Source organism: Parasteatoda tepidariorum, chromosome 4 (genome assembly GCF_982258835.1).
Source record: "Parasteatoda tepidariorum strain Cologne lab strain chromosome 4, Ptep-v5.0, whole genome shotgun sequence".
In the NCBI taxonomy this organism is placed as follows: domain Eukaryota; kingdom Metazoa; phylum Arthropoda; class Arachnida; order Araneae; family Theridiidae; genus Parasteatoda; species Parasteatoda tepidariorum.
The window spans coordinates 104,179,973-104,192,210 of NC_141758.1; positions in this window are offsets into that span (position 1 = coordinate 104,179,973).

Sequence of the window (12,238 nt, forward strand, 5' to 3'; positions counted from 1 at the left end):
ATTTTTGTCGCCTCTAGTTTTTAATTAACTATATATATATTAAAGACAAGAAAAAGTTAAGTATATTTTAAAGGCGAAGAAAAAAATTAAAATAGTTGTAAAAAATATTTACAAACTTAAGAAAATAATTGCGTGAATATCACTAAAAAATGAAAACGAAAATAGAACTTACTAAGCAAAAAATGATTGCATTATATTCATATACATATTATAGAAGGCACTATTTTTTCGGAAATAATCGTGTGAGCTGATGACGAAATAATATTTTTTACCATGTTTTTTTCTTTAAAAATTTGAAAATATTTTTTGAAAGTATTTTTTAACAATTTTTCTGTTAATCTTTAATTTGTGCAAAAATTTGTATATTTTTCAAAGACTCAATGAGATAAGATTCATATTTTATTCCATAATTTTCAGACACGATGCATTACTTGAAATCCTTCTTGAAATGGCCACCAAATATTAACTACAAGTGCTAAGTTTGTTGTATTTCAAAACCATTAATTTCATTTAATTAAGAGTTGCAGAAGAACTGGTAGAGCAATATGCTGCAATAGGATATAATGTAAAAGACTAACTAATTAATTTGGTTCATCGCTTATGAGACCTAAGGATATTATTTCGAGTCAGAAAATTCTGAGATCTAATTAAGTTTCGGGTACTTAGTTGCTTTCTAATTAAATTAATCGAATGAATCATTATAATGCGTTTTACATAAAAGTACATAATTTTAAATATTACACAAAACATTAAATATTATAATAGTTTTCGTGGTAATTATTTAAGAGTACACTTGTAAAAAAATTGCGCATTTATATATATATATATATATATATATATATATATATATATATATATATATATATATATATATATATATATATATATATATATATATATATATATATATATATATATATATATATATATATATATATATATATATATATATATATATATATATATAATAATATATAAAATTAATAAGTTTCATTTACTGCACATAAGCTGCAAGCATATAGAACTCATAAAATAAGGTAAAAACGTAGAGAAAGCATGGAAAATAATAGAGATTAACGAAAAGCTAAAACAAAAAATTATATTTTAAAATTACAATTTATTAAAATTACAATATAATACTATATTAAAATTACAATATTTTAAAATTACAATATAATACAATAATATTTTAAAATTACAATATAATACATTATTTTATAATATAATTTTAAATTAAATTATTTAAAAAAAATAAAAAATAGTATTAAAAACCAAGAAACAAAATAATGAAAACATTTAATTCAAGAAAATAATGAAAAGCCAGGAAATAAAATAATGAAAAGAATTTTTGCGGATTTAATCGTGTTAACTGATGAAGAGATACATTTTCATTATTTTAACTTCCGGCTATTTAATACTTTTTTTTAAATAAAATGTTTTTAAAAATATTTTATTTTAATAATATTTCTTTTTCTCTTTTCATTAATCTTTCGCTTTGTAGAAGTTCTTCTGTTTCATCATTTCCTTTCCCTAAATCATCTATCGATGCTATAACAGCTCTTAATATTTCCGATTCTTTCTAAATAATCACACACAACTAGATTTTCTATGGTTACCCCGTCCTTGTAAATATTAATGTATTTTTAAAGAATGTTGTTTAAATTAATTAACCAATTCATTTCAAAGCACAACATCAGATTTATACAAATTACTTTTTCAAAACCATATCCTTATAATAAAACGGTATTATATTGAATCTGGTTTTTTTGGCACTGATTCTCTTAACCAAAACATATAACATTGTAGATCTATCAACTTTAGTAAAACTGTAAATATAGTTTTAGAATAAATATGAAGGTTCAATTTTAATGCAGGCATAACAAATTCTTTTCGAAAAGAAGACACCAGATGTATTGCATACTTTTCATAAAACTTTAAGCTATATTTCTATTTCAAATTGAAGCAGAATTATGTTTGATAATGAATCAGCTCTTCTTGAAGGGCAGATTCAAACCCAAAAACACATAATAATAATGTAGTTTTGTAAAGAATAAAACAAACAGTTCAATTCCTAGCTCCTTATGTTTTATTTTTTGACCTACTTCTGCATGTAGTTTAGGTTAAAAACTGATCGAATTTATTTCCGTTGTTAAGCTGGAGATCTGCTTTAAAATAAAGGGATTTATTCCTAAAATAGAAAACTCGTCGCTCTAATCCAGCGTAAGCACTCTATTCATATATATGTATTAGTCTTATCTATGCCCTTGTTTTCGAAATGGTTGTTTGAAAAGTAAATTATGTTGCAATAAAACTTCTTTAACTTTTAGATTTACTTCATGACTACGAGAAAGGCTAAATCTAAGTTATATTTTATCATTTCTTATATTATATACGTCGACAATTTAAATATAAGTCGAGTAGCAGAAATCGTTGAGCCTTTAGTATAAGAAAATAGGCCATATCCACACGATTTTTCAAAATTCCGATATTTTTACTAAGAATATTTTTTAGGCATTGAAATTTGTACTTAAGTAATCACTTTTTGATACAACAATTCTAACTTAAATCCGCGTCATTTTCTGATCTTTTTCACGTCATTTTAATTTTCTTTTTTAAAATTTTGATGTTTTTAATAAATACGGCGTTGTCAGAAGATGCGAATTTCATAACTGAGTATTGACTATTTATAAACGTTTTATTAGAAAATCACGTTCTGACGCTCTTATTTCCAGTGAAATTCCATATTATTATACAACCGTTATACTGTCTACGTTCACGTTTTTTCCTTAATTCCGATATTTTAAATAGGATGTTATTTCAGCACATTTATTTCGAATTTCAAGCATTACTTTTATAAGTGATCTAATTGTGCTGATCCTATAGTAAATCCACGTCTTTACTTATCGTTTTTTTCCAACTATTTCTGCGTGGTTTCTTTCAATTCGGAGATTTTCAAATAGATGCAATTTTGATTAACGAATTTCGTATATTGGTAATCACTTTTGACGTGCTCTCTGCGAAAAACGCACCGAATCCATTTGCCAAATATGAGCATTAATCGACAATTAGACGGTAAAAAATGTTGCTTTGGTGCTTTATTTAGGGCGCACTAGGACTGGCACAATGGGCTACTGGCGAAGGTCTGAGAAGCATCCGTCAGGATGAACCGAAGACGTTCCATCTGAATTTTGATCCTATTTGATCCAATTTCGACCGATACCGCGCACACTCTGTCCCTATGCAGGCTGATTAAAACGGTCACTCACCCGCTTACTGACCGCAGACAGTGATGCTTGACTTTGGTCTACTGAGAACTGTGTCTTTACGATGAGTCCACTGCGGGACACGGAGAATTGGGAGAAAGTGAATATCGATATATTGGCGCGTTCTCTCTGAAAAAGTAAACTCTTCCTCTAAACTTTCTGTGAACTCGCCAACTTGTCTTGGCTGAATAACACACTTATTTGAAAATCACACATTTATACTTTTGGTTATAATGTTGATAACTTATAAACTTTCAAAGTTAATTACCACTTTCAAAGTTAAAAATCCTTTTTGAAAGTCACGAAAAATATCCCATCCCGTGGTAGTTCCCTTTAAAGAACGCATGCGCGTCTCAAAGTTCTCATCAACACCTCATAAACAACACTAATTGAGCAGTACCAAATATATCAGTGCTTTTACCCATAGCTATTGAGCAAAATTTAAATTGTGCAAATTTTGACTCGAATCGTGATGTCAAATTTTCGCGATCTTACAGCCTCAAAATTATTTTTCATGTCTGGACATAAAACATCACTAACTTGGAGCATACATTGTTTAACAAATTCCCCACTCCATCATCGAGAGATTTATTATTTTTAGCAATATTGTATGCTGTAATATAACTTGCGTACGTAGATCCTTATTGGACATAGTTTATCTTCTTGAAAAAATATTGTCAGGCCTGATAATTCTTTAAGAAAACTTTCTGCATTTTGTCTTCTTTCAGATTCATACATTGCTTCGTAGTTGGCATTCTTGTGCTTGTCTGTAAAATGTCGGTTAATGTTGTATTCTTTGAAAACAGCTACAGCTTCATTGCAGATAAGACATACTAGTACATACTAGTTTATCTTCTACAACTGTGAAAAAATGTTTCCAAGTCCATTCATCATTGAACGCATGGCACTCCGAATCAACTTTGCTCTTTTAGTAGCTAGTTTGAGATTAAAAAATTTTACGAATGAATCAAAAAAGCAATAGTCATTTTATACATTTAATAATTTCACCATTACTTGCAATGACATTATATGTGTGATTACCATTATTGTGACCATCATTTACAATGATATATGTGATAACGATATATGTGTGCAATCTCTCCATACGCAATAAATAATGCTAGAGCTCGCACCGGAAGAAAAAACCGCTAGTTGGCGCTTAAAATACGTAGTCTGAAGTACAATTCACCTATGTGAAATTTCATCTGTCTGCTTTTCGAGAAAGACAAACGCTCGTTGGAGCCTATCTACGACTATTCTATAAAAAAAAACTTCTGCTTTCTACATTTTACCACTTGAAGCTGTCTGTGCTATCTATTTCCATCACTTTATGTTTTGTAGAACAAAAATAGAGAAAGTAAAAAGGTCATCAGTACTTTGTTAAAAAAGAAAGAACAAAAATAGCTTGAAACAAAGTAGACAAGAAAATGGATGTATAATGTATATTGTTTATATTCGCCAGGGATCGGCAAGTTTAAATTCTATCCTAGGGAAGGATTAAATCTTCCAGCGGTGCACAGTTGCCCCGTGGGCAGTAGTTTGTCCATTCCTGTTCTGAACCATAAAAATGAAACTTCAATGGAGGAAAGGAAGAATGCAGAAGGCATGAAAGAAAAGAATAAAAGAAAGAACGTAGTACCAACGCTGGGATTCGAACCCCTCTTTAGCCGGTCACGAGATTGACCGATTAGGCCTCTCAGCTATGGCATGCATCCAGCTGCACGTAACAAAATGGATTTATAAAGTGGGCCTAGTTGGCGCGTATAGAATTCTGTTTACTTACCGTATTCGGAAGAAGAACAATCAATAAACACTTTTTCTCACACTTTAAAGTTTGAATATCATATTTTTTTACGTTTATTTGACTATTTTGGTTGAATATGGCAAAATAACAATTAAATAAATTGTTATTTAACCATTCTTATAAAAGGCATAGTGTTAAGGTTGCAGAAAGTTACAACGATATTATGGTTCAACGCTGAACCATATTTTTTTAAAAAATTGATCCGTAGTACCACATAATCAATTATAAAAAACTTAATTTGTATGATAATACAATTCGTATGATGAAGTTAAATGATGGTTTGCATTAAAGTTGCGGAAAATTTAAACGGTATTGTAAATGAAACGAAACATACTAAGATGCAGTTTTATTTTGACACGGAGTAAGAGAGAGTTAAGTTTGAGAAAAATTTCCCCTAAGTAATATACTCCAATTTCTTTCCCTTTTATTAATCTAATATTTTTAACTCCCAAACTACATAACCATCTAGTTACGTTGCATACAGGGACACTACAATAAGCAAAAATTAATGAGACGTAGGTAATGTTCCGTAGAATAACTTTCAGAAGGATGAAATACATTTTAAAATGCATCAACCTGAGAACATATTTCGTCTTTAACCTTATTATAGAAAATCTTGTTACGCGGCTGAGCTGCTTCGAAAATCACAATATATCTTCAAATATTCATTGTTATTTCTAACAGAAACATTTAAGAAAGTATTCTCCCCTAAATTCTTGGAGACACTTGTTTAATAGTTATTGAGTCAGAGGAAATAAAGCGGAAGATGGATTTAAGCTCCCATAAACTATCCTAAATTGACCATTTACTAAGTGATAGTCGTCGGTACTTTGTATCGGAAATGTTATTTATCTCGTCTTCACTGAGTTCGCGAAGGTATAGGAAACTGATTATGATTCTTGGGGTTGTAATTAATATTTTGAATTGAAACATAAGATCAATATAATTTTATAATTAAGATTTTTAAAATTATATTGGATTTTTAAATTTAGAGCCAGTTCTTCCTTTAAAAGTATCAGTTCTTAAAATGAATAATCGCAAGAAACTGAGGAGGAAAGATGCACCTTATGCTTTTGAAACTTCATTTGCTTCAAACTTATAAAGATGGTAATAAAAGTCTCGAGCGCTTAAAAACAGTCACCCATTCTCAAAACTCGCCAGACGTGAATGAGGAATGCATGAGTTAAAGCAACAATATGCTATCATTATTTGTATTTGTGTCTGTTGGTTTAGCATTTTTAGAAGCATCATTTAAGACAGTTGTAAGCAGAACATGAATATTTTCTTACAAATAACGCATTGATTATTCGAATGCTATTACTAATTTAAACAGCATCAGAAATTAATTTCTCAGTATATAAAAGTACGAATTGAAGCTGATACAATTGTTTGAACAAATATTGATGTAGAAGTTTTTTTAAAGTAAAAACTCCCTTGAAAAATGTTTAATTACATTTTCGTTTTCAATACAATTAATACTAAAAGCGAAATTAACTGAATAAACTAGAAATGAAAACGTACTGTTTTACATTTTCTACTGTAAAAAAGAATATTTAGGTAAAATTGTCCTTCAGCTTTAAAATAAAATTCTACTAGAAGGCGTTTACTTGTAGCTCAATGATTTCAATTTCCAACCATTTTTTAATAGATCAGATTAACCGTGGTAGGTTTTCTTCTACTTGTAACTTAAATGCGCGCTAATTTCGTAAATAAAGTTTTTCTGGTTTGCTCCTTTTTTGTTGCTTGATCCAGAAGTTATTTTTTCTAATGGGGTTTTTAAAATTAGTAGAATACGTAAATTGAATCGTAACATTAAGGACAGTCAAAACAAAAAACTTACATTAATCTTCTATTCAACATTGGTTATAAGATAAAATTTCTCATTGAATATCGAAAAGCTTTATATAATGTACTGAAGTAGATCTCATTTCCCATAAATTTTATTCATGGCTCTGGATTTTTCATGATATCTTATTATATCACATATATATTGGATAATATATTCAATTAAACCCCGAGAATCAAAATACTTCGCTGTCATTTTATTAAAATAGTTTTAAAATATCCCCCGTATAACAAAAGGTACATTAATAAATGCTATTTAAAATTTAAGAAAGTCAAATGGAAGACAAATTAATCAGTCCACTATTAGTAAATTATCCACTATTAGTAGCCTTTTATGCATGGGTAAAATTTTACATTAGTAATGCAACATTCAAATGTCTTTCAGAAACTTTTTCAAAATTCAGTTTAAAAATATATCTAAGAATTAAAACATGGATTTCGATTTTTATAGACGTGTGATAAATGTTTTTAGAGCTATATCTTGAAAAATCTATATTCGATAGAAAATAATACAATTTTTCATTGTTCTGCATAGTATAATGTTAGTTATATTATGCAGTTACCCGGCCGAGTATAATGTTATAATACTCGGCCGGGTAAAAAATCTAAAATTTATGGGTTACCCGGAACCCGTCTAGAAACAAATGTAATTTTTACTGGGTACCCAGAACCGGTTGGAAAAAAGATTATAAATTTCATCAGGTACTGAATACCAGGATTTTTGGACCAGACACATTTTTTCTTTTATCCATATTTACTTTTAACATAACTTAATAATAAATTTCCTAAATTTTTTTTCGTGAACTCTAATTTTGCATATAAATTCTCATAAAAAAATAAATGAAAAATGATAAAACTTTCTAAAGTTCAAACTCATGCAGTAGCTAAAATAATTGTATAAAAAGCAGAATTTTTATTCTGATTTATGAAACTAATCTTTTAATCTTAGCCCTGTAAATCTCAATCATAAAATTTTCCGTTTCAAGTGAAAGTTCTCATTCGAAATACATTTTTCAGCAAACAGTGTCATTTACGAAACGAATAAAATTTGGGGACATATATATGGTAGAAATTTACGAAATATATGCTATATTTGTTTTTGAAACAAACGCCATTAAAAAGATATCTGTACAAAAATGCAAAACTATCTATAAAAAACAATTCAGTATGAATGACAAATTACGTTGCAGGGTTATTTTCTTATGGTTAAAATAGTTTTTTCTCCATATTTAACTACAAGTGATTTTGAAACTTTGAATGTCTCTTCCCCCATAATTTTCTTTTCTACTTAAGAAAAATTTTTCGAAAAAAAAAAACTATCAGAAAGTTCATACCATGGTATCTGGAAAAAAAGAAATACATCTTCGATTTGTTACGTTAATATGAACGTAAAAAGACTGAAAAATTCGTTTTAGAGTTTGATGTATCAGTATTTTTTTTCAATGTAATAGAAAAGGAAAATAAGCAATTTTTAATTTTGAACTTTAAATAGTTTATTCAATAACGTTGAGGATTAATTTAAATATGGTCAGTTTCCTTCAAAATAAATTAAAAAAAAGCCTCTATTTTAATTATTGGCATTTTCATTTATATTAAAACATTACTATTATTTATTTACAAATTTCTCAGAAGATTTCGAAACATTCTTACCAAATTTTATAATAAAACACATAAAATGAAAAAAAGTTCTTTTGAGCAAATATTTTTCGTAGGAAATTTTTATTTATAAAAGTTACCAAAATATTATCAGCAAAATATATAAATTTTAGCTTTCTTTTATTTAAATATTAAAATTTTTTGGCCATTGACCACACTTTCAGAGGCACCATATGAGATGGGCTACCGTTGCGCCCACAGTGAGGACAGATAGTAAAGAGAATGAAAGAACATTCATGCCTACTCTAGGATTCGAACCCAGGGCCTTTCCGATGTGAGGTCAGCTAGCTGACTACTACACATCTCGGTTGGTATTTTCACAAATCTAGCAGCTGAGTTTTCGAACCAATATTGCAACACAAAATTTAAACTTATTAACAAACATAAAATTTTTCGTAATATTTGTCATCATAATGGTGACGCTGTATTAATTAGAATACTTTTATATATTATTGGACATAAATGAAAAAAGCAACATGAAATTAATTTTATTTTAGTGAGCATTTTCACTGTAATGATATTTTCTCCTTAAATTGATTTTTTCGTATTCCATTTTGCTACTAATTCCACTGAATTATTTTGTGTAAAAAGTTTCAAGCAAAAGGCAATAAAAAATAATAGAAGATCATAGTTTATCAAAGAATTTCTACCAGCTTACAGAGAGTAAAAAATCACTTCGAAATTATAAATTATAATAAACACGCAATAGAGTTATTAAGATAGTTTTTTTTTTGTGAACACTCGGCAATTATAATACAATATTATGAATCCCTTCACAATTTAAAGATTAGCTAAATTGCGATGTCCTGATTTTATTGAGGTAAATTACTCGCAATGCCAAGAAACATTTTGGTTTCCTTTTAATTAGACAGAGATAAAGGAGGCGTTATTTTAGAAGTTTTCCACTTTTTATGATAAAATTATATCAATATAATTGAGATTTTCAGAAAGATCTTAAGTGATTTTTTACCTTAACTTTTTTTAGTTAATCGAAAAAAATATTTTTGCTTTTCTATATAATTTTTTTAGTATAATTTTCTATTTATAACCAAAACGTTAGCTAAAACAAAAGTGAAATATATTTTTTTAATAAAATAATTGACATAGTCAGTAATCAATTTAGGGTTTTAGAATACACGGTCAAAATGTTTTTCAATTCATCTCACTTTTTCAATTTAATTCAATTTATCTCCTCATTATCATTAAAAAAAAAGGGAAACTGCTGGTTTTTATGGATTGAAAGTACATCCAACATCTAAAAACTATTTTTCAATTGTCATCACTTCCGATATCCCTGGGCTTATGATGGCACAAATTTATAGAAACAAACATGAATGGAAAATTAAAAAAATAGATATTTTTCAAAAATGCTTACGATAAAAATCTTTTAAAGTTTTCCGTCATTTTAAGATATCAAATTAAATCATGCTGACATGATAGACAATGCTGACATTGATCAGGCTTTAAATATTATCAATATTATCTATCTTTAAATATTATCAATATTATCTATCTTTAAATATTATCAATATTATCTATCTTTCAATAGTATTAATATTATCTATTATCGATCTTTCAATATTATTTATTGATTCTTGCAAACAATTCGCGTCTGAACAGGAAAATAAGTGTTTGCCTTTCTCTGACTTTCATATTACTTGCAATTGCAATGAATTGGAAACCACTTTGGGTATAAATCCCCCTCCCCCCTTATTACCTTTCATTCATTAGCATAACTAAAAGATAATTGTCTTATGTACTCTTGTTTACCGTGCTTCTTAAATTTGTTCAAATAGTAATTCTTCTGTAAGTTTTATTATTCCAATCCTTTACCTTAAAGCTATCGCTGTAGCCCGTGGTTTTCCACCTAAGATTAATTAATATGTATATCTGTAAAAATTAATCTCGCAATTCCTCAAACTCTTTAATTCGAGCTTTAACAATTTTTTTAAAAACCTTATTATCCAAAAATGAGCCCCCAAATTGCTGAGATTTCGAATAAAGATACGAGTATTCAAAATCTTACCAATTTGGGAGTATATATGAGATGAGATATTAGTTTTAAGTAGTTTTGTCTCTTGTAAATAAACTAAATTTCACCAACCTTAAAGACCTTATTGCTGATATTAATAGTTGGAATATGTATCAAACTTCATTTCAATATGGATTTACGTATATTGGATAAACTAAACGTACCCTTAAACTTCGACTTAAAGAACACGAAAGGGATGCCCAAAACCAAGATCTTTTATCAACCGATCTTCCATCGCCTTACATCGTTGTAACTTCAATCACAAATTTGAGTTTTATTCTCCTAAATTAATTCAACACAGCTCACTAGATTTTTGGGAATCGTTCCCCCTTCTGAAAATTTTAATAATTTAGTCATCTTTAAAATATTACGCTGTTTCCCTATATTTGGAAATCTAATTTAATCTTTTAAACTTTAAGATTTCCACCAAACCCCCTCATATCTGTTTATAATTTCCCTTTTTGTAATATCTTGTTCAAACTTGTTCTTCTGTCCTTAATGGTTAAACCACTTCTAACGTTCCTTTTTTTATCTCTTTACTTCTTGACTATCATTTTCTTTTATTTTATAACGGTCGTTAAACAGCCGACTCAATTTTTTGGGCTTACGACTACTAATGTTCAATTCCGTAGCCTTGTAATTTTGAACCCAAGCCGGAAGACAAGGGAACTTCTGTATCAAGTATTGGGAGAAATTTGCCTTCCTGGAGGACTTTTTGATGGAACTAATCCGCATTTGCTTTACAAAGAGAGGAAAATCACGAAAACCTCCCACAGTTAGCTTGACAGCAAGGGGACTCTAACCCATGATCCGTCTACCATTGACGATATTTTACGTCAGCACTATGATCAGTGCAAGCTGAGTGCGGAATTCGATCGCTGGGTTTCGAATCCGGTTAACGTCACTGGTAGGCGAATGCTCTATCTCCTGAGCCACCAAGACTCTCTGCAATCATTTGGTATTTAGACATAGAGAAAGGTTCTTGTTAATAGAACGTCAACTATAGTATGTCCATTTCTGTATTCATTAGTGCTTTAATGGCTCTCTTTTTTTTCTTGAAATTTACGCATAACCTATTCAAATACTCGAATAGAAACGTTGAATAAATAAGTGTAAGAAATGTATTGACGGTTTTGAGGGTAAATGCATAAATTTTCTTCAATAAAAAATGATTCAGGAAAGGAAATTGAATAAAAAGTTCGAAAAAAGACTTATGGTTGAAAAAGAAAAATGCCTTTCTTACTCTCTCAATTTTTCATTGATTTTGAAACAATGTATTTCAAGCGTCACAATAAAGTGCAAAAATATTTCTTCTGCGTAAGTATGGTCTTTCTTTTTTTTATAAACATAAGTCTGATATAGCTTTAAAAAATTATGTTTTTCAAATTCTATAAATGAGTGTATTTTGTATATTTCATAAGAATAGACGACTGAAATATTTTTAAGAAAAGAAATATGCGTTTGATAAAGCTTGGTCTACACTGCTGGTATTTGTGCTCTAATATTTGGCTTATTCAAACTTCGTAGCAGTTGAAAGTAAAAATCAGGATAATAATTTACAATAAAAACTTGGACAAATTTTTACATTTTTGGTACGGTTTGGTTTGTAATCCCTGATGCTATCAATGCATATTAGAC